The sequence below is a fragment of the Palaemon carinicauda genome, chromosome 2 (genome assembly GCF_036898095.1).
Source record: "Palaemon carinicauda isolate YSFRI2023 chromosome 2, ASM3689809v2, whole genome shotgun sequence".
NCBI classification, from domain to species: Eukaryota; Metazoa; Arthropoda; class Malacostraca; order Decapoda; family Palaemonidae; genus Palaemon; species Palaemon carinicauda.
In genome coordinates this window covers 6,674,829-6,702,328 of record NC_090726.1, presented here as the reverse complement: position 1 = coordinate 6,702,328, position 27,500 = coordinate 6,674,829, and the positions used below count along the sequence as shown (strand labels likewise).

At 31.9% G+C, this 27,500-nt stretch overlaps 1 protein-coding gene across 2 annotated transcripts in view; it reads right to left on the bottom strand.

The window, feature by feature from the left end:
* LOC137615010 (glutamate receptor ionotropic, delta-2-like) overlaps positions 1-27,500 on the bottom strand; it is a 54,644-nt gene that overhangs the window by 22,251 nt on the left and 4,893 nt on the right. The window contains exon 1 of one of the 2 annotated variants that reach the window (XM_068344647.1): positions 25,870-26,011. The exons of the other annotated variant lie outside the window; for it this stretch is intronic. The gene's annotated coding sequence lies outside the window, so the exon portion shown is untranslated. Of the gene's footprint in view, positions 1-25,869; positions 26,012-27,500 lie in introns of those variants that run through there. 2 annotated transcript variants of the gene reach the window in all.

Here is a 27,500-nt window from a genome sequence, read left to right as displayed (position 1 = left end):
AGACAAATCAAATATTGAACTCAGTGTGAAATTGGAAAAAGTTCGTCAAAACAAAGGGAAACTGGAAAAGTTCATTAAAAAGACGATGGAAGTAATTGAGCAGATTTCAGAACAGAGACATGAACTGGAAAAGAGCCTCAATGAGGCAAGGATAAATGATCTGATCAGGAATGGCCGCCACAAATGCCTTTTACAATAGTTACAAAGTCTCAAGAAAGAACAATTGAATAAATCAAGTAACTAGGAGCAAAGAAATATTCAATTGAGGGAGGAACTGGAAAAAGTTAAGTCTGAAAAGGAGAGTATAGCTTCTATCACCAAGGAGAGAGATAGTCACAAGGAACGTGTCTCCCATCTAAGTTCTAGTAAGGAAATGTCAGAGGAGAGGATCGTCCAATTCACCAAAGAAAATGTTGGTCTGAAGGACGAGCTGCTTGCGGCAAATGAGATCATCCCTTCACTCAAGGAGGAACTTGAAGGGGGAGATAAGAAGAAAGAAAACAGACCTGGAGTCAGGAAAGTGAGACTTAACAAGACAAGTTTAGAAATCTCGATCGAGATGGATGTTAAGGATGGTCAGAAGGAAGATGTCCAAAAGGATGTCAGAGACAATAAAAGTGAGGAAAAAGTGGTCGAGGCAGAGGACCAGGATGCCAACGGACGTAAGGCTGAGAAAGGCACTCTCTGTGACACCAACAACCGCCAGGAAGAGCAGAAGCTCCAAAAGGAAACTTCCACGGACGAGGAGAAGGAGGAGGAGGAGAAGAAAAAGGAAGAAAAGATTGCAAAGAAAACTACTCGAAACCTATCGTATTTGACCTGGAACCCGAGAAGCCCAAAAGGGTCATCTCCTCATCCGATAGTAGTCACATCACCTTCCAAGGTGAAAAGGTTAGAGCCACCACCACAAGGGACTATGGCCTCAACAGGTACGTGACTGTCGACTTGAATGTCCCGAGGAAGTTCCATAGAGCCATATATGGAGTGGAAGGAAGGACGCTGATGGAAATCACCTGGCAGAGTGGAGTCAGCTTAATAGATATGCCACGAAGGCACGAACATAGTAATTTAATCACCATCAGTGGTACCATTAAGCAGGTTCAATTAGCAGCAGATCATATCGAATGGCTTCTGAGGAGTCTCACTGGTACTTAAATACTTCGATCAGCAAATGGATAAAAAAATGAAAAAAAAAAAAAAATTAAAATTAAAAAAAAAAAAAAAAAAACTGAAGTAGGTTTCAAATTGCTTCTCTAAGTAATCCAACTCAAATACAAGTCATGACTGACCCCTAATAGGCTAGCTGTAGTGAGGGAAGTTGGCCGAAAGCTATTTCAGTAGGAAGGGCAACCTCTGGCGAGGCGGAAAAACCCGTAAGTTCAATGCCCAGAAAACTGAAGTAGGTTTCAAATTGCTTCTCTGAATAGTCCACTCTGAGTAGTCCAACTCAAATACAAGTCCTGACTGACCCCTAATAGGCTAGCTGTAGTGAGGAAAGTTGGCCGAAAGCTATTTCAGTAGGAAGGGCAACCTCTGGCGAGGCGGAAAAACCCGTAAGTTCAATGCCCAGAAAACTGAAGTAGGTTTCAAATTGCTTCTCTAAGTAATCCTACTCAAATACAAGTCCTGACTGACCCCTAATAGGCTAGCTGTAGTGAGGAAAGTTGGCCGAAAGCTATTTCAGTAGGTAGGGCAACCTCTGGCGTGGCGGAAAAACCCGTAAGTTCAATGCCCAGAAAACTGAAGTAGGTTTCAAATTGCTTCCCTTATTCTTCCGACTCAAATATAAGTCAAGAATTATCATAATACATTTATGAAGTACTGATGAATTATGAATTGAGATGAAAAGGAAATAAAAAAAAAAGAGGGAAGGAAGAGGTGGTCTTGGGAACCAAGCCTGCAATAATGGATGTGGTCAAAACCCACCTGATGAGCTCTTTGGTCAGAGCGAAACCCTTATGCATGTCACTTTGGTAGCAGTATGTATGAATTGATTAATTTTTATGTATTTATATATATATATGTATATATATATATATATATATATATATATATATATATATATATATATATGTGTGTGTGTGTGTGTGTGTGTGTGTGTGTGTGTGTGACATATTCACACACACATGGCTTTCTGGTAGAAGGGAGCGTATAATTAGAATCCCATTGATGGCCTTCAAATGGCGATGCTTATTCTTAATATTATTATTATTATTATTATTATTATTATTATTATTATTATTATTATTATCATTATTATTATTATTATTATTATTTTCCTTTTGGTGTGCCCTACTCCTAGAAGAGCTACTTAAAATGGCTAGAGTGTCTCAATCCTTATGAAGAGGAAAGTAGCCACTGAACAGTAGTTAAACCCTTGAACGAAAAAGAATTGTTTGGTAATCTCAGTGTTGAAAGGTGTATAAGGACAGGTGAGAATGTGTAAAGAAGAGACTAGACGAATCGTTGAATTTGTAGGCAAAGGAAAATTTAGCCGTAACTAGATATAGGGATCCAAGCTAGCCATTCAAAGAACCTAATAACTCTAGAGGTAGAGTAAGAAATCAACACGTAAAATTGACAGACTTTTAAAACCCTTATTCTTCAACATGCTTTTACAGGTGCAACAATAAAGTAATATATACAAAGGTAATGATGATGATTTGTTGTGGAAAGGTTGTAGGCTACTTGCATGAATCGAACTGTGAAACTGGTAAGAACATTGTAATTAACACAAGGAAGGTTTGGAAAATTAAGTTATTCAGTAACATTTAGTTTTCATAGGCCAATCATGATTATATATATATATATATATATATATATATATATATATACACATATAAATATAGATATATATATATATATATATATATATATATATATATATATATATATATATATATATATATATACATATATACAGTATATATAAATAAATATATATATATATATATATATATATATGTGTGTGTGTGTATATATATATATATATATATATATATATATATATATATATATATATATATATATATATATGTATATATATATATAAACACACATACACACACATATATATATATATATATATATATATATATATATATACATGTGTGTAATAATCATCATCATCATCATCATCATCATTATTTTTATTATTATTATTATTATTATTATTATTATTATTATTAAGCTATCTATAAATATTTCAGCTCTTTATGAACACAGTTACTGATCATAATTTTAATGAGCTAGTCACCCATCAAATTTCAACGCAGCCGTAATAAAGGAGTTACCCTTATAATCTGTTTTCTGCCTACGAAGCCCCGCCCCAATCTGCAAACCTGTTTGGGAAAAAAATTTCGCTTACCAAACAATTTTTCTTACTGCACTGTAATTGTTCAGTGGCCACTTTCCTCTTTGTAAGGGTAGAAGAGACTCTTTAGCTATGGTAAGCAGCTCTTCTAGGAGAAGGACACTCCAAAATCAAATCATTGTTCTCTAATCTTAGGTAGTGCCATAGCCTCTGTACCATGGTCTTCCACTGTCTTGGGTTAGAGTTCTCTCGCTTGAGGCTATACTCGGGCACACTGTTCTATCTTATATCTTACTAATCTTCCTCTTGTTTTGCTAAAGTCTCTATAGTTTATAAAGTGATATTTATTTTAAGATTGTTGTTCTTCTTAAAATATTTTAGTATTTATTGTTTCATTTCCTCAGAGAGCTATTTTCCCTGTTGGAGCCCCTGGGCTTATAGCATCCTGCTTTTCCAACTAGGGCTGTAGCTTAGCAAGTAATAATAATAATAATAATAATAATAATAATAATAATAATAATAATAATAATATGTGGAAAAGGTCATGATGAGGGGTAGATGGAAATGGTTTGGGCATGCTCTTCGCACTCCTCGAGAGAGATTAGCTCACCAACGTTCAGCTGAGGTCTAAAACGTACTAGAAGAGTTGGAAGACCCAGGCCTACACGGCTGAGGACTATGAAGCGCGAAGTAGATGATGAATGGAGAAGTATTGAATTAAAAGCTTAAGATAGAGACGATTGGCGACATCCAACAGAGGCCCTTTACGTCAATAGGCGTAGGGAATGATAAGGAAATAATTCATTCATGAAATTTTACTGGCATATTCGACAATTCAATGGCTTGTATAACGTAAGCATTCTGGGGATCAAAAAATTAGGAATTTTGAATAATAGTACAGAAACAGAAAAATTACATTTCAAAATCTGGAAGCCAGTGTATTTTTCATATATATATATATATATATATATATATATATATATATATATATATATATATATATATATATATATATATATAATATATATATATATATATATATATATATATAATCATTAAAATTCTCATAGATGTGCAGTGGGGAAAATGACAAAGGTTATTACTATTAATAGCAAGAGCTATTACTTTTCATAACATAGTTTTCCTTCTTCTCTGTATCGAAACAGAACTTTACACTCATAACACAGACTTGGAGCGTCTTACTAAATATATTGATACAATCTTTTTAATCCTTAAAATATCTAAAGCCAAAGGATTTCCAACGAAAAACAGAACAATAATGCTTATCTAAAAAAAGATTTCAAAACGCCTATTTCAAAAAGGAAGGATAAGGGGCAAGAAAACCTAGGAAATTAGAAGTTCCCAAACCTTAAGGGAATAAAATTCACTCGACTTTGCTATCAGTGTAATGAAAGTTTATACTTCACTATGATCATTATTTTAATTAAAACAATGTGTATATTTTACCTTCCTATATTTATCTCTACTTTTCTAATGTCTGTTTTCTTTTTTTTTAGTTCACAGCAGTATTATAATAATAATAATAATAATAATAATAATAATAATAATAATAATAATAATAATAATAATAATAATAATAATAACAGATTCTGAGGGAGAGGCAAAGGAGCTACCAATCAAACTAACATCAACAACAACAACAACAACAACAATAATAATAATAATAATAATAATAATAATAATAATAATAATAATAATAATAATAATAACAGATTCCGAGGGAGAGGCAAAGGAGCTACCAATCGAGCTAACGACAACAACAACAACAACAACAACAACAACAACGATAATAATAATAATAATAATAATAATAATAATAGAAGATGGAGATTTCATAAAAAGGAATAAAACTAGTTTGAAATTAAATCAGAGAATAGAGCATGTATGAAATAAATGTAATACTCACATACACATCCTGAAAATCTAAAGCTCTTAATGTTCAACTAAGGCTTCATATTTTTCTTGTGCCAAATTGAGCATAAAATAACGCACTGTCTCAAGTTATTGAAAAATAACTAAGATGAACACTGCTAATAATTCATGAATTCATCAAACTTGCATTACTATGTTCTAGTGACTTTATCACCATTCCCTACTAATTAAAATCATAAAGTATGTCCTGCAAGCCTATATCACCCTTTCCTACTCTTTAAAATAGCATTACTATGTCCTAAAAGCCTGTGTCATTCCTTATTAAAATCATAAAGTATGTCCTACAAACCTGTATCATCATTTCCTACTGGATTAAAATCATATTACTATGCCCTGCAACCTATATCGCCATATCCTACTGATCAAAATCGTATCACTAGGGCCTTACAAGCCTGTATCACCATGTCCTACGGGATCAAAATGGCATTACTATGTTCTACGAGACAATATCGCCATTTCTTACTAATCAAAATCGTATTACTATGCCCTAAAAGCCTGTATCACCATTTCCTATTGGTTAAAGTCCCGTCATCGTGTCCTTCAAACTGTATCACCATTGCCTGCCTATCAATGTTTGCAATCTAAAAGTCAAATGAACGTTTCCACGAATAAAATCAATTATTAGCGAGTCCCTTCCCATCATCAGCCAGTAGCATCAAACTTTCTAATTAGTCAAAGTAGTTAGTTATGGATTTCCTTATTTGTATTCCGTATGAGCGGTTGCACGAAATGGAAAATGCTGGATAAGCTTTGTCATGCAAGTTCAAGAGTGGCTGCAACCAGCTCTGAAAAGGCAGCGGATCCCTCTTTTCCATAGATGATATTGTAAAACTTCCCTTATCTCCCATACATAAAAGAGAAAGTGTCTGGCTATGTGTAAATACATAGATATACAGTTTATATATATATATATATATATATATATATATATATATATATATATATCCATCCATTTATATATATATATATATATATATAAATATATGCATATATATATAAATATAAATGTATATATATATATATATATATATATATATATATATATATATATATATATCCATATTATATATATATATATATATATATATATATATATGTATATATATATATATATATATATATATATATATATATATATATATCTGGTCATTCAGCTCTCCCCGTCCCACCAGTATGAGGATGAGGGAGTAGTCATACCCTGATAAAAGGGGGCGTATATGCAGGTGTACATAGCTATCTAAATATTTAGCAGTCCTATTTGACGATTCGCGTACAGCAGTTAATGATAGTGTCTTACCTTTTCGACGCTAAATTGATAAACATTTAAATGCTAATCAATATAAAATCGTGCGAATTAGCCCCAAGAAGGTTCGAACGTATCTTTATGATTTCATAAACTCCAGATCTCCAATTCCATGGACTTGGTCGTATTCAAAACGGTTCTGATACCAGAACTAGAGAATTTAGAGGTACCCCTATTAATAAAAAAGAAAAGAAAAAAAAACTAGAAATCCATTTTGAGGATTTAAACTCCAAATCATTCAAATTACAGAAATTTGAAGACATCAAAGACGTGCGTTCATTTTGAATGATTCGAAAAGTTAGTTCCAGGAAAGCAAGTTTATCCAGCTCAGTTACAAAGATTTAAATCACTATTGTAACTGTAAAATTTCTTTCAAAAAGATTCGGACATCTTATTCAGACTATAAGAAACCCAATAGATCCATAGCAGCGTTGCAGGATACAGACGTATCCAATATTTTCCAAAAGATTCGAGTTAATTCCGAGGATTAGAAAGTATCGGGTTCAATTCCAAACTTCATGACAAACTTGAGATTCGTAAGTTTCTCGTTCATTTCAAAAGCTTTCAAAAGAATTTTGATAATTCTAACATATCCCACTAATTCCATAAGACTAGACTCACTTTAAAATCATTTTATATATTTCTAATCATTCCATAAAACTGAAATCACATTTTTCACTCATTCTAGTTCCTGTAGCTCATTCCAAAATTATTACAGATTCCTGAACTCAGAATTGATAGAACAAACATTGATGTACTAAAATTGTGCCCCTTGCAACTTTTTATTGTTATATGCGTTTTAAAGGTAAGAACTTTTGAAGGATTTTTTTTTTCTAAGTAAAGGTTTTATCTTATTGTGTTTTTACTCTCGTTAAAATGTCTTTTAGGGTTCATATCCTGTACTTCTTTCCAAATAGATTCTCAGTCTTCTTAAATCGTATTCTCGTGGTTTTTTTAACTTACATTCAATGTTATATATGTTCAACTCTTTCAAATCTCACGAGGGAAGATTTTCGCTTATTTGTTCTAGAGTACCAAGATGCAAAATATTTCTAAACGGGATTTTTTTTATTTCTTGATACACACTTGAAAATTTGCATTAAAATCGCTAAATGCCTGACAAAATTTATGCCAGGATTTTTATCGTTTAAAAAAAAAATATATTGACGTAAAGGAGTGATATTGCGACTACCAACACGAAAAAGATAATAAAGTAAGGTAAACTTACGGTCGCCTGTAGTTTACTGAAATACGGTTGTGAACAGTATATTTTTACGGAGAATTTCCTATTAGAATAACGGTTTTTTCTAACAGTATAGAGTAATTCACAGTTATAGGTCCTGAGGCTAAGCGTGATTTTACTAAATTCATAAAGTCACCACTGAGTTCCTACTTGGATCTTTTACATAATGAAAGCTTTCTAGCACTGCACTGTGTGATCTGGGAGCAGAAGCACCCTACCTTTGTCTCTGTTTTGCTTTGAAATTCCATTTTTGCTTATTCACACCTTTCCAAACAATCTTGTATTTTTTTTTAACTATTGTCAGGACTGTGCATATCGAGGTCACTATTATAGGTGAATTCTGCCGTAGTAGTAGATAACATAATTCAGAACTCGTTTTTTACATTTAGTATTATTATTATTATTATTATTATTATTATTATTATTACTAGCCAAGCTACAACCCTAGTTGGAAAAGCAAAGCCCAAGGGCTCCAACAGGGAAAATAGCCCAGTGAGGAAAGGAAATAAGGAAATAAATAAATGATGAGAATAAATTAACAATACAGTATATCATTCTAAAAACAGTAACAGTGTCAAAACAGATATGTCCTATATAAACTATTAACAACGTCAAAAACAGATATGTCATATATAAACAATAAAAAGACTCATGTCAGCCTGGTCAACATAAAAACATTTGCTCAAACTAACTTTTGAAGTTGCCCCCTCAAACTATTAGCAGGTAACTAAGTCTGATCAGTAACTAAGTCTGATCAGCAGCTAAGTCTTTTGATAAACAGCGTCTCATAAGTAATAAATGTTATATATGATAAGGGCTGATAAATGTTCGGATTTTCTTGTGGCGCCAAAGTGCAGGTTTTCTATTTTAGCATATCCATGCCAAGACTTCCCTGACCAACCCTTCTATAAATCCTATTCAAATCTATAGAAATTTTTAGAAAGGATTTGGAAATACTGACAATCTTACTTAAAAGCACTAAAGATGAAGTAATCTCTATCTTACGCCATATTTGGAAATTCTACAGATTTTACGTTGAGAAAAGACAAGGTCTAATATCCACCTGGTTTTAATTATAATTATAATTATAATTATAATTATAATTATAATTATAATTATAATTATAATTATGATTGATTATGATTATGATTATGATTATGATTATGATTATAATTATAATTATAATTTCGGAAACTGACGAAGAAACTAGCCCATGATTATCTTATTCAATTACCTTATTTTTTTTTTTTTTAATTTCAAAAGCAACCTGCTATTAAAAGAGTACTGTATTTTCAAGACTGATTATAGAAATGGCCATTACAAAAATTATGCAAAATGATAAATGAGATAAAAAGTAAAAATACGTAATTAACCTATTGTTCATTTTTTTTTTTTTTATAAATCTCTCTAAAGTCTATTGATTCAAGTTACCAAAGGAACCTCTCAAAAATAAAAACAATAATGGAAATAACTAAAAATTACTATTATTTTTATCATTATTATTATTATTTTTATCAATATCATTATTATTATTATTATTAATTATTATTATTATCATTACTATTATCAATCCTTTACACAAAACGGAAAAGTAACAAAATCAAAATACTAGTGGACAGTATCACAGCACTGAAAAATACAGAAAATAAAAATATCACCAAAAAAATAAAAACAGTGAATATACATAAACTAAAACAAATGAACAGTTATTCAAGCCATAGATTTACACCAAGTTTGAATTAATGACTCTACACACATTCATGCAATTACCTGATAACTCCTATATCTAGCGGTCCTATCATGCAATCCAATAACACCGACCCTTCGCTAGGGGCGTCTCTATGTAGAGGGTCCGGATACCTCTCTTGCACCGCCGGCCGGATGAATCACTTACCGGCCAAGACGCTTTTTATATATACTGGGGAGTGCGGTGGGCGTCTGAGAGGGTCCTCGGTGGGCGGTACCCGAGACACAGACAACGAAGTCGTTTGCTTGTTCTTTTTGGAAGTTCTTTAGAAATATCGACCATCTCTCTCTCTCTCTCTCTCTCTCTCTCTCTCTCTCTCTCTCTCTCTCTCTCTCTCTCTCTCTCCACACGCAATTACAATATACATTATATTCATAACATACCTGTATGCAGTATACTATATATAAATACTCACATACACACACACACACATATATATATATATATATATATATATATATATATATACATATACATATACATATATATATATATATTCATACATATGTATACTGTATATATTACATTATATATATATATATATATATATATATATATATATATATATATAATTATAGAATTATATATATGCATATATATATGTATATATTATGTATATGTAATATTTATGCACACACACTCATTTATATACTGTATATATATACATATATATATATATATATATATATATATATATATATATATATATATATATATATATATATATATAATGTGTGTATGATGATATGAACAGAATATGCAATGGAAGATGAAATATCATTGGAAAGAGAAAGGATTGATAAGGTGGAATCATTTAAATATCTAGGAACTGTGGTCTCTAATATAGGATCTTTAGCATTTGAGTTTAATGGAAGATTGAAAAAAGCCAATCATAGAATGGCTAGGTTGAGTAACATTTTAAAATCAAATCGCTTTAAATTACATTTAAAATCAGGCTATATATCAGTTTAGTGAGATTGGTGTTACTGTATGGACATGAGTTATGGTAAGACAATGAAACAATATTTAACAGATTTTGTAGATTTGATAACAAAGCCCACAGAAGGATATTGGGAGTTAAATGGCAGGACAGGATTAGAAATAAAACTATAAGAGAGATTACTCGAGTGCCATAAATGGACGAATTCATGGTGAGGGGTAGATGGAGATGGTTTGTGCATGCTCTTCGCGCTCCCCAAGAGAGATTAGTTTACCAAACTTTCAGCTGGGCTCTACAAGGCACTAGAAGAGTTGGAGGACCCAGGCCTACATGGCTAAGGAAAATGAAGCGTGAAGTGGGAGATGGTAAATGGAGAAGTATTGATTTAAAAGTTCATGATAGAGACGACTGGCGAAATCTAACCAAGGCCCTTTGCGTCAATATACGTAGGAGATTATGCTCATATATATATATATATATATATATATATATATATATATATATATATATATATATATATATATATATATATATATATATACAGTATATAAATACTGCATATATACATATGTACGTACATGCACATTTACAGCATATGCATGTAATGAATATACATACTATATTTATATATATATATATATACATAAGTACATACATACTATATATATATATATATATATATATATATATATATATATATATATATATATATATAGTATATATACATACATATACATGGCAATGTTGGTCACATTACGTTACTGAACTCTTTTCATGTTAAAAGTAATCGCAACTACATTCAATTCTTAAACGCTCTGTTTATTATTACTATCAATTTTCTGCATTCTACTCTAATAACTATTACCTTCGTGTATTGCTATTAGATGTCCTATCATAATGTCATAACAGTTACCCTAGTGGTCTTTGCATAACATTCAATATTACTGTGAATTACATAGCTTTACTTCCCATTGGACTCTTCAGTTATTAATGAAATTTTGTGGTGAATTATATTGTAAATTAAATCAGGGTCACTTAAGAGCGTAAATCATGGCTAATAAAAATATGAAAAAAAAAATAGAAAAAAGGAAAATAGAAATGATGAAAATAATAATAATAACAATAATAATAATAATAATAATAATAATAATAATAATAATAATAATAATAATAATAATAATAATAATAATAATGATAAGGACAAAAAGACACGACTAACCAAAATGTCTTCTTCATTTACTGTAAGGTGTAAAATCCTCTAAAATACTTCAATAATAATTTTCTGGCAGTAAGTTTTATATACAACTACAATGTCACGATTTTGAAATAATAATAATAATAATAATAATAATAATAATAATAATAATAATAATAATAATAATAATAATAATAATAATAATAATAATAATAATCCTCACTTTAGCCCTATTTCAACACATTCAGAAACTACGTGCCATTAATCTACGTGCAAAAAATCATCTACGCAAAGTAACCAGAAACCAGACAAATAAATCCGAGGAAGAAATCGCAACCCCAGTGACACCCGAGCTGCCGTGATCTCTCGGTACCGCCAAGACACCCGTAACCCATCAGTCATAATGTGGGCAAACAGATTGAAATATTCATCGCGTTATCTCATCGATTGCCTGGATATTAGAAGCAGCTCTCTCTCTTTTTTTTTTGTTGCACCTTATAGATGGCTTATTACTATGCAATGGGTTTTTCATTTGATTATGAATGTCCTCGTGTGTGTATTAATGAAGCAATGGTACATTTTCTCTCTCTCTCTCTCTCTCTCTCTCTCTCTCTCTCTCTCTCTCTCTCTCTCTCTCTCTCTCTCTCTCTCTCTCTCTCATAAAACGTACTCTGTTCCATGCAACTGAAGAATACACACACACACATATATATACATATATATATACATATATATATATATATATATATATATATATATATATATATATATACTGTATATATATATATATATATATATATATATATATATATATATATGTGTGTGTGTGTGTGTGTGTGTGTGTGTGTGTGGGAGCCGCTCAAAAGAGTGACAAATCAAAAAGTGACACAATTTATCAATCTTAAAATAGTGATCAAAAGAGTGACAAATCAAGAGAGTGACATAATTTGTCACTCTTAAAATAGCGATGAAAAGAGTGACAAATCAAAAGAGTGACATAATGAACTTTCAGTTAGAAATAAAACCAAATTACTAGCCCTGATAGATTTTGTGCTAGGCAATTTATGGAAGACAATGATGAAAGAAACACCTTGTTACTTTAGTATCTGGATATGTATGTTGAAGAGCATTTATGCTTGCAATTTAAAAACCAACTATTGTAAATTTAGGCTTCAACTCAATTTCTTTTGTTTCCGAAACAGAATTTAATAATTCAAGCATGGGTGTATCCACCTCATGTGTTTTTCCAGGCATTAGGGCATATAGAGCTGGAAACGGTTGCCCCGTGAAACATATAGTGAATTTTATATATTTAATGGAAAAGCTTAGGGAAAGTCATGAAAGTTCCATCAAGAAACCAAACCTGGGAGCTCGGTAATTTCCTTAGATCATCGTTAGTTCCAAAACCAATAATTCTCACGTCTTCCTGTTGCATCTCGTTTTCGCTAGCCGTGTCTTCATATTTTGTATCAAATGATAATAGGGTTTTTTCTCCATTTCTGGTAGTTTTTAAACTATGTGGGATCACAAAATCTGCAGTACATTCTGGTTCTGATGGAAGTTCTTTTTTACGGATACGACGAACAACTTGATTCAAGGCACTTGTTGAAGGCATTTCTATTGAGTCGCTAATGTTTACGGTGTCTGACATCTCGGACAATTGCGGCAGGTAATGCATTTGACAATGTAAATTATGATTTCAAATCAGCTAATGTCTGTATAACTTCTTCTCTTCTATCTATCGGCGGATGATTATATACTTTTCCTTCTGATACTGATCCTGCACTGACATTTGAAAAGGAAACTCCTCGAAGAGTAGCAGAACCATTACAGTTTTTACCGTCACAGCGGAGATAATAGTTATGGTTTCTGGATCTCTGATGTCGGTATATATATCCATTGAAAGTAAGCTTCTCCTTGTCCTTCTGAGATTTTACAAAAACGTATTCATCCATGATGGGATATAATAAAGACTGTTCAAGAAATGCAAATATGTAAAATAAAAAATTGTTCAAACAAATTCTATTGTAGTTTTAATTAGAGATACCCGTATTTTGATTAATTAGACAATTTCTGTTTGGTTAAAAGTTTATGAAAACAATAAATAAGCCATAATCTTGAGTAATTTGATATCTTATTACTTTGCATATGTCTAGTTTATGTTATTCTTTATTTGTGCCACTTCTTTTGAATTTCCGTACATTGAGTAAATCTTTTAAATTTCCGTTTTGTTGTCACTCTTTCGTCTTGTCACTCTTCTGAATTTCTTTAATTTTTGTTACTCTTTCGTTTTGTCACTCTTTTGATAATAACCCATTTATATATATATATATATATATATATATATATATATATAAATATATATATAAATATATATATATATAAATATATCACACACATTATATATATATACATATATATATATATATATATATATATATATATATATATATGTATACATATATATATATATATATATATATATATATATATATACATACATATATATATATACACATATATATATATATATTTATATATATATATAAATGTGTATATATATATATACATGCATATATATATATAAATATGTGTATATATATATATATATATATATATATATATATATATATATATATGTATGTATGTATACTGTATACATACATACATACTTATAAATTCATACATATCCGTACTTATATATACATATACATATACTGTATATCTATACATATCCACACAGACACATACACAATAAATATATATAAACACTATATATACATATTCTGTATATTCACATATGTATGTACACATATATATACATATGTACATGTATATATATATACAGTACATATTTATGTATAACTATACTGTGTATATATATATGCATACATACATACATTAATAAATATAAATACATATATATATACATATATACATACATAAATATATATGTGAATTTATACAAAATACAGTGGGACATATATATATATATGTATATATATATAATATATATATATATATATATATATAAATATATATATATATATATATATATATATATATATATACAGTATATACTTTATATATGCATAAATAAATACATATATATATATATATATATATATATATATACACTTTGTATATGCAGAAATAAATACAAATATGTACTTATACTGTATGCATATACATTTATATACATATATATATATATATATATATATATATATATATATATATATATATATATATATATATATATATATATATATATATATATATATATATATATATATACATACATATCAGTATATATACTGTACAAATATACACATTCATGAATATATCATATATATAAATATATATATATATATATATATATATATATATATATATATAATATATATACATGTAGGATATATGTAAATGTATGTACCACCATGTATGTGCATGGAAAAAATATATATTTAGATATATATACGCACATAAACGTACGCGTGTTTCACTTCTCTAATTGAGTCTTTTATGTTTGATGATCTTTACTGAATTTTTCCAGTAGGAGTCAAGTGGATCTTAGAAATTTGTTGTGCCCTTTTGTTTACTGTAAAAACAATACATACCACCTGTTGCTCTCCTTTCTTTTTCTTCAGTAAAAGTTCTTCACTAATCTAAGGCGATACCTTTTAATTTGTTGGTGTTCTTTTTGAATGATGTTCTTTATAAACTTTACTTAATTATTTTAACAATTTCATTTATGTATTGACTTTATAATTTTTCATTTCTCTCATTTTATTCTATTCTTCCTGTCCACGTCTAGTTTTAGTATTATTTTCATTATCATTACTATTATCAAATTAATATTTGTTTTTCAAAACAAGCGCCCATGCATGGCTACCCTGTAAAGTCTATTAAGGTGGCCAAAGTAAAAGAAAAACTTCGTCCTAACGTAATAATAAACCAGATAAAGATAAGAAAATTTTGAATTTTCCTCTCTTGCAATCTGCTGGACGGGAGTTCAAGACCTGCTCTAGCTCGATAGATTCGAGTGGTATCTTCAACCTCAGCATCCTTGTAAGCGAAGGATGGGGTCTTTGGGGGAGCATATAGGTCTACCTGCCGAGTCATCAGCAGTTACTGCCTGTGCCCTACGTGTCCTAGCTCGGGTACAGAGGGGGCCTGGGTGCTGATGCTGTATATATGGCGAGTCTCTAGGAAATTGTCCTGTCATTTGCCTCTGCTATTCATTAGTGACTTTTATGCCTAAACCTTTAAACCTAAGCGCGTCATTAAAAATCCTCTAGTTTAAAACAATAGGCCTACCTAGTCTTCCTACGCATATTAGCAATATAATATATGCTTTAACTTAGGTGATAAAGTAGTTTTGGTGTGGATGATCCCAAGGATCGTCAAATAATCAATAGGTTTACATGTGGCATCGAAGTAGTTCTAGACCTGTTACCCCTTTTACTGCTCTTACTAAGTAAGCCTAAAACTCTAATTTGGCATTTCTTGGATCGGTCGTTCTCGACCAATTGTGTAATCCAAACATTTGAAAAAAGGAGTAGCCATGCCCGAGTCTTTGGACAGAAATATGCAAGATTAAACATACTGTTTACTGTAGGTAACACCAATCAAAACAAAAATCGAGGAAATCAAAATTAAGAAACAATTCAAACTAAGCAAAAAGTTCCTTTTATCATTTATTAGACCCTTATATTTTAATATTGAAAAATCGTCTCATTCGAATCTCGAGAAATACTTAGCTACGAAAGTTGTGGTGGACAACCCCTTTAAAACGATAGCTACGCCACTGAAAACACGTTTTAACTGTCACAGTATATTGTCATAAGCAGATTACATTTTCTACTAGGTAAGCTGCTTGTACAGAAAGAGTACGTGTGTATGTTCACGCAGAATGTTTTTATACCGAGGTTGAAAATCTACGGACCTTGCATAGGCTTACCTGGGCTTTCCATAGATAGGCCTAGGTGACACCTTACGAAATTGGCTGGAGATCCTTTCTTTATAACCCGCTGTTTCATTATAATTTTCTTGCAGGATATAGCCAGTTATAAATCAATAAATGGTAATAATACTCTAACACAGTCGTCCCCCTAGGTTCACTATTCTATCATGGCCATATATAATAAGCAATAGCTTTTATATTAGGTATGGTCTATAACGACTGAAAGCTTTTCACCGAATACGCTCGATTTCTTCTAGGACCAAAGCATTGTTGTACAAAGAGAGGGGAAAAGGATCATTCATAATACCATTGTCCTTAATGCAATTCCTGATATAAATTCTGAAACCTCATCTTTAAAGTACTGGGTATTATTCATGGCTCTCATTATCACAGGATTACATACACTGAGTGCGAAGCCAAATCCTCTTTGCGTTAAATGTGTTGTAGGCAAGTGATGAATTATTCTTTATTATAATGAATTGTTCATGAAGATCGTAGTGTCTGTAAATTAATCCATTCTGTGATACCATAATATCGAAGCAATATAAAGTGGTTATGGCTATTTATCATATTGCTTTGCACATTTTGTTAAACTACAAATATTGTACAAAGTTTGTGAATAGATGCACAGGTTAGGTCAGTGATGATTTCGACTAATTTCCTTTTCTTATTTCTATCTATCTTACAAATGTTATTAAATTGAATCATCGGGAAAACACCTTGAAATTAGTTATATGAACTTTTCTTATTTCCTAGACTCCCTTATATTTAAGTCTCCGTGGAAATCAAAATATTCATGTTATCAACTACTTAATCCCAAGATTTATAAGTGGCTCTTACATTTTTGTGTACGCAGCTGAAATGAGAACAATGCTTCTTATAATGGCTGTACCATAGCATTTTTCTAATCTGCTGGCGTGGAGTATGGGCGCTACAATCTTCCATGTTACGGAGAAATCTTCCCGGAATTACTTCACACACAATTTTCACAGACTTAGACCTATAGATTATAGGCCTAACCTACGCACCTACTTTTATCAAAATAGTTACAATTAAAGCTTTTTCCCTATGTTATTTATCATAACTCAAGTAGCCACTGTAATAAAGTCATCGGTTGGGAACATACTGTATAGGCTAAATACATACGTGATACATGGAAATACACATATATTCATACTTTATAACATACAACCTAATTTAAAAAACAAATCTTCAGTCATTCGTAATTTCCCAGTCAGACTTTTGACCCACTAATTAATCTTTTCAAATCTTTCCATTTTTTCTGAAATATTTCGAAATAATAATTGTACATTGATGATTTTCATAAATGTCATTCTTGTGAAATACAAAAGGACGAAGACCTCTTTTGTGATGGATAGTGCCTTCGACAAGGAAGACAATTGGGAAAGATTTTCGATACTTTGTATGACCTGCCTTTGGCTTTGACTTTGGCTTCGTGAATTTTGGTAAAAACAGTAATACAGTTGTCAGAAGTCTCATGTGGCAATTCTAGGCTACAGTGAACTACGATTTAATCATAAAATTGTTTTTTTATATCGTATCAGCAGAGACTGCTGCTGCTCCAATTTCTGCCGTGCCATAATAATAGATTTGTTTCATCATATCAATGCTACATCGAACGTAAGAGTAGTTTTTATTATAGGTAATAAAATCCGAGTACAGTTGGATAATCTTACCGAGTAATTTTCTTTCGCATTCATGGAGTTCTGTCCCCACGGAATATTCTTCCAAAAAATATTCGTATAAAAAAATGTTGAAAAAATGCCTTGATCTTTGTGCAACTCCAATGAATCTCTTTATCTAATGCTGGTATGGAGTATCTACTTTCATTGAAGTATGTAAAGAGTACTTATATAAGTCGTACCGCAAAATTATTTGGATTTTTGTAGTTAAATGTATAAAATTATTTAGCATTCTAATTACTCAGTACCACTCGCCCCAAGTGTGTTTATACACAACAATGAACAATGACTTTGTAGAAAAAAAAACGAAATTATCAAAGTTTATGCAAGTATTCTAAAGTCAAAGCAAGATTAAAAACTTCACTTGAGTGTACACTCGAGCACACTATTCTATCTTATTTCTCTTCCTCTTATTTTGTTAAAGTTTTTAGAGGTTATATAGGAGATATTTATTTTAATAATGTTATTCTTCTTAGAATGTTATTCTCCTTTTTTTTCCTCACTGGGCTATTTTCCCTGTTGGAGCCCCTGAGCATTATAACATCCTACTTTCCCAACAAGGGTTGTAGCTTACCACGTAATAATAATAATAATAATAATAATAATAATAATAATAATAATAATAATCGAGTGATTCAATATATATATATATATATATATATATATATATATATATATATATATATACATTAACTACAAATATACATATATATAGATGTATATGTATATATATACGTATACATATATACATATACATTATATGCAAACATATATATATATATATATATATATATATATATATATATATATACATTTATTTTCCATTTCATTTTAACTTATATTTGATAAACATAAAACTTATAAGATTTCGAGTCAACAAATCTAGACTCATTGGTGAACTTTGTTGTGCATGTATTATAACGGAAACTTTAAACCTTAATCAAAGCCTGGAGTGTTCAGGACTCTTCACAACTATCTCTCTATTTCAGATTAGCTTGTCACATTATAGTATAAGGTCTACATGATCAGCTTATCTGATTATTATATAACACTAGCGTACGCGACCCGTCAAAAATTACTGCCAAATATTTCGATAGATATGCTTTAACGTGGTGAAAGGGTTTACGCATCGCTATGATCAGCAAAGCTGTACTTGTCAGGACTACCCATACTAGGTTGGTTTGCTGTGAGTGATCAGACTAAGACCTCGCACCATCGCCAATCTGCACTGGCCAGGGTGGTGATGAAAACTGGCCATACCCCAGATATGAATGGAATTGTCTGAGGCCTTTTTCCTGCATTAGAATTGAAACGGCAACATTTGTTGTTCCATACACACACACACTCACATTCAACCCTTCCCCTTTCCCTAACTATTCGCTCCCCCTCCCCCCCCCCCCCCTCTGAGGGACGGAGAGAGACCGAACGGTTAGCCGCTGTACGTGGCCGGAAAGATAGATATATATATATATATATATATATATATATATATATATATATATATATATATATATATATATATACATATATATATATATATATATATATATATATATATATATATATATGTATGTATGTATAGATAGGCATATATATATATATATATATATATATATATAATACCATTAAATATACAGGCCATAACAAGTACCTTTATACCTATTTTTTCTATAGGCATAGGCATACAATCTTTGAGAATATTAAATTGGAGATTCAAATTACATAAGTTTACTGGTCTGTGGTTGTTACAGTCGGCACGTATGTAATAGGCATAGTCTTTAGGTCTGCTGTACTGAATATCGATTCCCAGTGCAATCTATCCTATCTTTATATCCTATTCTATGGCATCTTGAGAAAATTTATATTCTATTCGGATGATGATTGTATCAATAATAATGATTACTTATAAGGGGTAACTATGATGAAAATGATTTGCTAAGGTAATTTTTGGCTCTTATTCTGAGTATTATACCTAAATTTCATAGGACTATGGAAATGGAAAAAAAAACTTAACGTCTGAAAACACGAGCCATCTTTAAGAGTTTTAACCATCGAAAGTTTTAATTCAATTCAGAAAAATCACTAAACGAAACCAACCACCACTTTAATACTATATTAAAGAAATTGAAGCGTTAAAAAATTAAAACATAAAATTGGTGGTCTTTCAATATTAAGAGCGCCAGATGGATTAGCCAATCAAACGATCGGAACTAGATAAAAGATATCTTCTATAGCAAAAGAGTTTAAGAGGAAAATTACTTCTCCCCAACACAGGTCCCCACCATTATTACTCAAACTTGCAAAATACACTTCAAGTCTGTTATGGGCAGCAATACGTTAAAAACTAAATTAGATTATAGTTGTCAGCTATAAAATTAAGTGAAAAGAAATGTATGCCTTATTCCGTTGCGTCTTTTACAGATACGAATTTTCAAGAGTCCCATTCTATCCCAATTATCGAAGGCTGAAAGAGGGTCCAGCCATTGTTCGAAGGGGCGTCGTAAAATCCTAAGTCATGCCAATAGTGGAATACCTAACGTTCAATTGCAGCACTACCCTCCCCATGAGTTGACTTTATAACAATCATGGGATCACTTGAAGATCCACTAGCCCAGCCTCGCTCGGGACGGTGGATCTTCAGGGGACAGTTTGGGGTGGCGGATCTTGAGTTGGTGCTGGACTAGTATTATGGTAGTGTGTACTTGACAATCAATATGAAATAAACAATTATAAGGTCTGTAATCTTTTCCCGTTCTAGACTGTGGCTGCAGAGAGATGTTAATATCATGTATCTTTGGAGTTGTACCAACCGTGTGTCACACAATTGTACATAATTCCTTTTGTATATATTATGTTTGTATCTTCGCTCTTCCCTCGCACTAAAACGAACATGAAAATTCATGTCTGCTTTTCTCCTCTGTAACATTGTTAATATTTGAACATGAAAATTCTTGTTGCTTTGAGATTTTGTATATAAAGGAGAGTGTTCTTTATCAAACAACTCAGTTGATTGCATCCTGCCTTTGAGTCATAACCTCTCTCTCGGCACCGTCACAGAGTGAACGAATTGGGTAAAAAGCAAGTCGTTAAAACAACCTATCTGAGAAGACTACGGTTGACTGCAACAGCTTTATTTGGGAAATATGTGCTTCATACTTCCAAGCCAATCTAGTAACATTATGCGGTCCTGGGATTACTATAGAAAGTGATGGGTCATGCTACATGAAGATAGTACGTGGCTGCAAGAGAGACCTGTCAAACTTCTAACTGCAACAATTCATGTGGCATGATAAATTTTCTAAAAATGCTTTTGATAAGTTGTCGTTGCACAATACCGTTGTAATGAGATCAGGTTTTAAGTTTTATCGTACGTTTAAATAAATGATTGTCATTTTATGATTTAATAGTTTTATTCTTTACTATCGCAAGACTAGTTACAGGTGGTTTCAAATTATTGGAATTAACAACATATAAGTCTACTGTAGGTTCTAGAGCTTTCAATTATGCAGCCCCATGACTACAGTATATAAGCTCCCACTAGACATCCTAAAGACTGAAAATACTAAGGCTTTCCAGAGGACACTGAACATGTTTTTTAAGTGCTTCGGTAATGTGGAATAAACGATAAATCAGTAATATGCATTTTAAGACGCTGAATGTCTTGCTGTAGCCTGATTGGTAACGTCTCTGCCTGGCGTTTGCCAGTCGGTAGTTCGAGTCCCGCTCAGAATCGTTAGTGTCATTAGTGTCTGCAACCTTACCATCCTTTTAAGCTAAGGTGGGGGGGTTTGGGGGAGCCTATAGGTCTATCTGTTGGGTCATCAGCAACCACTGCCTGGTCCTCCCTGGTCCTAGCTTGGGTAGAGAGGAGCCTTGGGCGCTGATCATATAATATATGGTCAGTCTCTAGGGCATTGTCCTGATTGCTAGGGCAATGTCACTGCCCCTTGCCTCTACCATTCATGGGCGACCTTTAAAACAAAAAAATTGTATACGATTAAATGAATTATGAAAGGTCCCGTGGAGAGTAGGGTTTCCCTTCAGTACAGATCCTGAAAAGCAGCCATCAAAAGTAAAATAAGTTAAGAGCTTCTCTGGGAGTGGCGGATCATCAGGTGAGAAAATTTGGGGTGGCGGGTCTTTCAGGTGGATCTACAGGAATATGAATTTTGCAATTAGCACCCATCATTTGTCAGCTTTTTTCCTGTTCACATGGAGCTATATTCCTATGACTTCTAAACCGCTTGAAATTTTGGTTAAATATTGTACACAAACATTTAAAATTTTCTGCGTTAAAATAGCACATGGCCATGGTGTATGAATACAGATTACATATTTTGTAACTGCTCCCAGAATAAAAGAAAAAAGTCATAACAAGCATACTACTGATTTGCATTCTTTACTAAGAGTTCCCTTATTGAATTTCAAAAATAATGCAGTTCAGAGCAACTTTTTCTTTATTCACTTGATATAAAAGATCATTGAAATTTCAAATTTACTTTGCTTACTAGTTACAAAATCTTCTGCGGCAGTAAATTTTCTATGCCTACATATTTATCAGATTTCTGAATCTCTCATATTCTACTTTCCTGAAAATTTTTAATGACCTTGGTTCAAAGGGTCTATGGTTTACGAATCTCTCATATTTTAGTTTTATTGAAATATTCCATAACCTTCGTTCCTTTCATTACCTCGGGTAACTGAATCATAGGACTTAGGCTAGAGTTCATTAGGATAAAAATGAAATTTCATTTACAGGCCCATAACCTGTATATATTTTCGACATTTAAATCTACCATTTGATTACCCTCAGTTCTGGTGGAAACCATCTATAAACATTGTTATTTACCATGAATAGAAACCGGACCCTTACTCGCCGATAAACAGGCCTTTAATGAAGAATACATCAGTATATGATAGTGAAATGAACCAAAATATCTAAAAGAATGCCTGAATAAACTAGAACTAGAAACAAATGTTAACACAAGACACATGAGTGACAAACATAGGCTATCTGAACCAAGAACAAATAGTAAATTTGGTGAAAGGGCTTTTAGCTACTGTGCGCCTAGACATTATAATAAACTGCCAACTGAAATGAAGGACCTAAAGGGAGCAACTGAATTTAAGAAGAAACTAAAGACATTACTTTTTACAAGATCATATGATTTGGAAGATGCTACAATCAAAGAATTGTATAAGTTATAATGAAAATGTTTCGTTAGATGATTGATATGGACCCGCCCGAGAAGTAGTTCACTCGACTTCAGTGGAGGGTTGGATTTAAACCCAAAACAAGTAAGTAAACCATTAAGAAAAAGCCTTACTCGATTGATCATCATCAAAGGAGCGTTAAATCATTTCAGCACTATTGGAAAATATATGCGCAATTTATTGTGCATTGCAATTTCATTCACAAGTAATTTATCTCGAGCCAAAGGAATCTTTAGAGAATTCGGAATAAGTGCAGAAATTCACTCGTTTCCGATTGTTTAGGACAATTCGCGAGGTTCCTTCCTAATTTCTGATAATGATATATGAGAAATTCCTATTGTCGTGCTGAAATTACTGGTATCGCGATTATTCAATATATTAATGGAGCCACAATTGCTTGTCTTACAGAAGCCATGTGAAAGTACAGGAATATCAAATAATTTCACTAAAGTCTGGAATCTGTTACAACCCTCAAGCTTTCAAATAATTCCTTAAAGGGAATTGTCTTATTCATTCTTCTTATAAAAACTTCTGACAATGGTCGATCGGTTTAACAATTCATGTCCTTAAATATACTAACAAACCATACTAGGCCTATATTCAGCAAATGGAACTTTTAAACCCAAGCAATTTGAATAACTTTAAATTTCCTTTTATAGATTCGGGCATGTGAGATATAATTCAAGAGCCTGAAAATGGCCTGCAATGTTAACCATAGTAATATTAATGAAAAAAGACGAGAGAAAGCACTTTCCCCTGTCTTTGATAAACTTAGAATCCTCCGTCTGAAATTAGCTTATTTACCAACTTCCATTTATTCCCTTATAGTATAAAGTCCTTGGTACCCTAGTGCTCATCGAAGCTGTCTTACGGTACTATGCGAGCATAAGAATTGATATTTTCTTTAAGAAAATTAAAAACATACATAACCTTAGTATTTCCCCGCCTTGGTAATCAGTTTGCTTTGGAAAAAAAACTTTAATGCATGCTAGAAAGAACTATTACATACTTCCCTCTCAAACTATAGGCCTAGCCCTGCCGTTCTTTAGACTAAATGTTTGGCATTCACGTAACGGTATCAGTTTCAACAAGGAAATTCCTAGATGGGATTTTTATAAGAGCTAACCATATTATTCAAATTTCTGGAAGACCTAACCTGGGAAGGAGGAGCAACCTACAATCTGAGTAAACTTTTGGGGATGGAAGAAAATGAGTCACGGGCTACAGTTATGTGACCAACAGAGCCTCATGTCCGCTTAGCAAATTCTTAAAATAACCCGCATAAACTTACGACTGGTCTTCATTATACCACAAACCTTCGTGTAGAAGGAAGCCTATATCAACACTCACTGGGTTCAATCTAGTTTGATTCAGGGACTCTTGTACACTTGTCTCAATTCTACATACAGTAGCTCTAACTACACTATATTACAGCAGATAAAGTGCTAAATTCCAATCGTAAAGAGAAACTTGTCAACCTGTTTAAAGTTAGCTCACTTTCAGAATGGAATGTTAATTTTAATGTAGCCTTCTAGTCTAAACTTAATACGATAGCATGATATAGAGTTAGAAAGTCGGAAAATTTCGCAGAAAAAAAAAATTAATAAAACTAGGTAGTAGGTTGGCCAGGGCACCAACCACCCGTTGAGATACTACCGCTAGAGAGTTATGGGGTCCTTTGACTGGCCAGACAGTACTACATTGGATCCTTTTCTCTGGTTACGGTTTATTTTCCCTTTGCCTGCACATACACCAAATAGTCTGGCCTATTCTTTACACATTCTCCTCTGTCCTCATACACCTGACAACACTGAGATTACCAAATATTTTTTTCTCTCTCAAGGGGTTAAGTACTGCACTGTAGTCGGTCAGTGGCTATTTTCCTCTTGGTAAGGGTAGAAGGGACTCTTTAGCTATGGTAAGCAGCTCTTCTAGGAGAAGGACACTCCGAAATCAAACCATTGTTCTCAAGTCTTGGGTAGTGCCATAACCTCTGTACCATGGTCTTTCACTGCCTTGGGTTAGAGTTCTCTTGCTTGAGGGTACACTCGGGCACACTGTTCTCTCTTGTTTCTCCTCCTCTTGTTTTGTTAAAGTTTTTATAGTTTATATAAGAAATATTTATTTTAATATTGTTGCTGTTCTTAAAACAATTTTTTTCCTTTTTTCCTTTACTTACTGGGCTGTTTTCCCTGTTGGAGCCCCTGGGCTTATAGTATCCTGCTTTTCCAACTAGGGTTGCAGCTTAGCAAATAATGATAATGATAATGATGATAAAACTTAAAGAGATACCTTGCCAGTTCGGAACACTGTTCGGGTGGCGAGTTCTTCCACCTTGAGTTCCTCCATCATACACTGACGATCTAGTTGGATACTGCAACAAACTTCTTGCACTTCTTGTATCTTTTTAGCCACCAGCATAAATAAACTATAAGTTTACACCAAAAGAGAAAAAAAAAAACTTCTTTTAGTCTCCATAATCTCCTCGCAATAATAATAGCATGCATATTGAAATACACTTTAATTAGATGTTCTGGTAAAACTGGTGACAATAAGCGTTATTGGCATAACTAATAACGCATGTAATTTCTGTATTTCACCTAACGTCATTACGCAAGGACGGTGTAGTTGAGGAACATTTACTTCTAAGGAAATTTTCACCTTCGTTAATACTTTGAAGATCAGCCAACTAGAAATAATTCTTTCGTTTAATCAATTTCCTCTTATTTGCATTTCTTTCCTGTTTTATCAAGAACTGCATGCGTTGGTCAAAATCAAATTTTATATAATAATAAAGAAAAATTCTCACTTAATTCCGTTTTGTTTATACCTCTCATGTAGTATAAGAATTACATAACAGAAATTTTATATTTAGTGAAACAAATAAAAAAATCTATTCACAACAATCTTACTGGTGGAATTCATGAAAATGTGAGATATTTAGTCAGCAGTTCTATTTTGTTTAGTGACGTTATATAACTCTAAATGCATTAATCCCTTTTATGCACCTTTCAAAAATTTCAAAGCTTCGACTTTTGTATTCTATTTGTTTTCGCTTTATTGATTTTTTTTCCTGTTTGTTCAAAGTAATTTGCAGCTTAGTTACATTTTAAGTTGATAATAATAATAATAATAATAATAATAATAATAATAATAATAATAATAATAATAATAATAATAATAATAATAATAATAATTTGAGAGAGACACCGTTACATGTCTAGAAAATTTTGGGTATTAATATCCATAGTAATTCATCATCATTATTATTATTATTATTATCATTATTATTATTATTATTATTATTATTATTATTATACAAACCCGTCTGGAATAGCTGAATGCTACAAGCCTAAGGGCTCCACTTGGGAAAGTAGCCCAGTGAAGAAAGTAAAAAGGGAAATAATAGATAAACAATATATAACTAATGAATAAAAGATATAAAATCTTCAAGATTGATAATAACATTAGAGTAAATCAGTTAAATATAAACTATAAAACAGACTCAAGTCAATCTATTCAAATTTAAGAGACTTCAAGCTTTGTCTAAAGTTCCTCTGTAGATTAAACTTTAAATTGTTTTTCAGACATTTTGTAAAAAAAAAAAAACTCACTGAAAATACAAGGATAAATTATTGTGGACATTTCATACCCAATAATAATATCCCCTATATGATAAAGAGCAAGTGTCTGGCTATATATATATATATATATATATATATATATATATATATATATATATATATATATATATATCGGTTACACTCAGCGGCAAGACGTATAACTAGTTGGTCTCTTCCCGTCCATCGGGTACGGGGGAGGTGGAACAGTCATACCCTGGCCTAGTGAGAGGGCCCAGAGGGTTTGTTGTTAGGAAAGGGGGAGGGGATGGAAAGGGGTGAATCTGTGTGTGCGGATGTGTT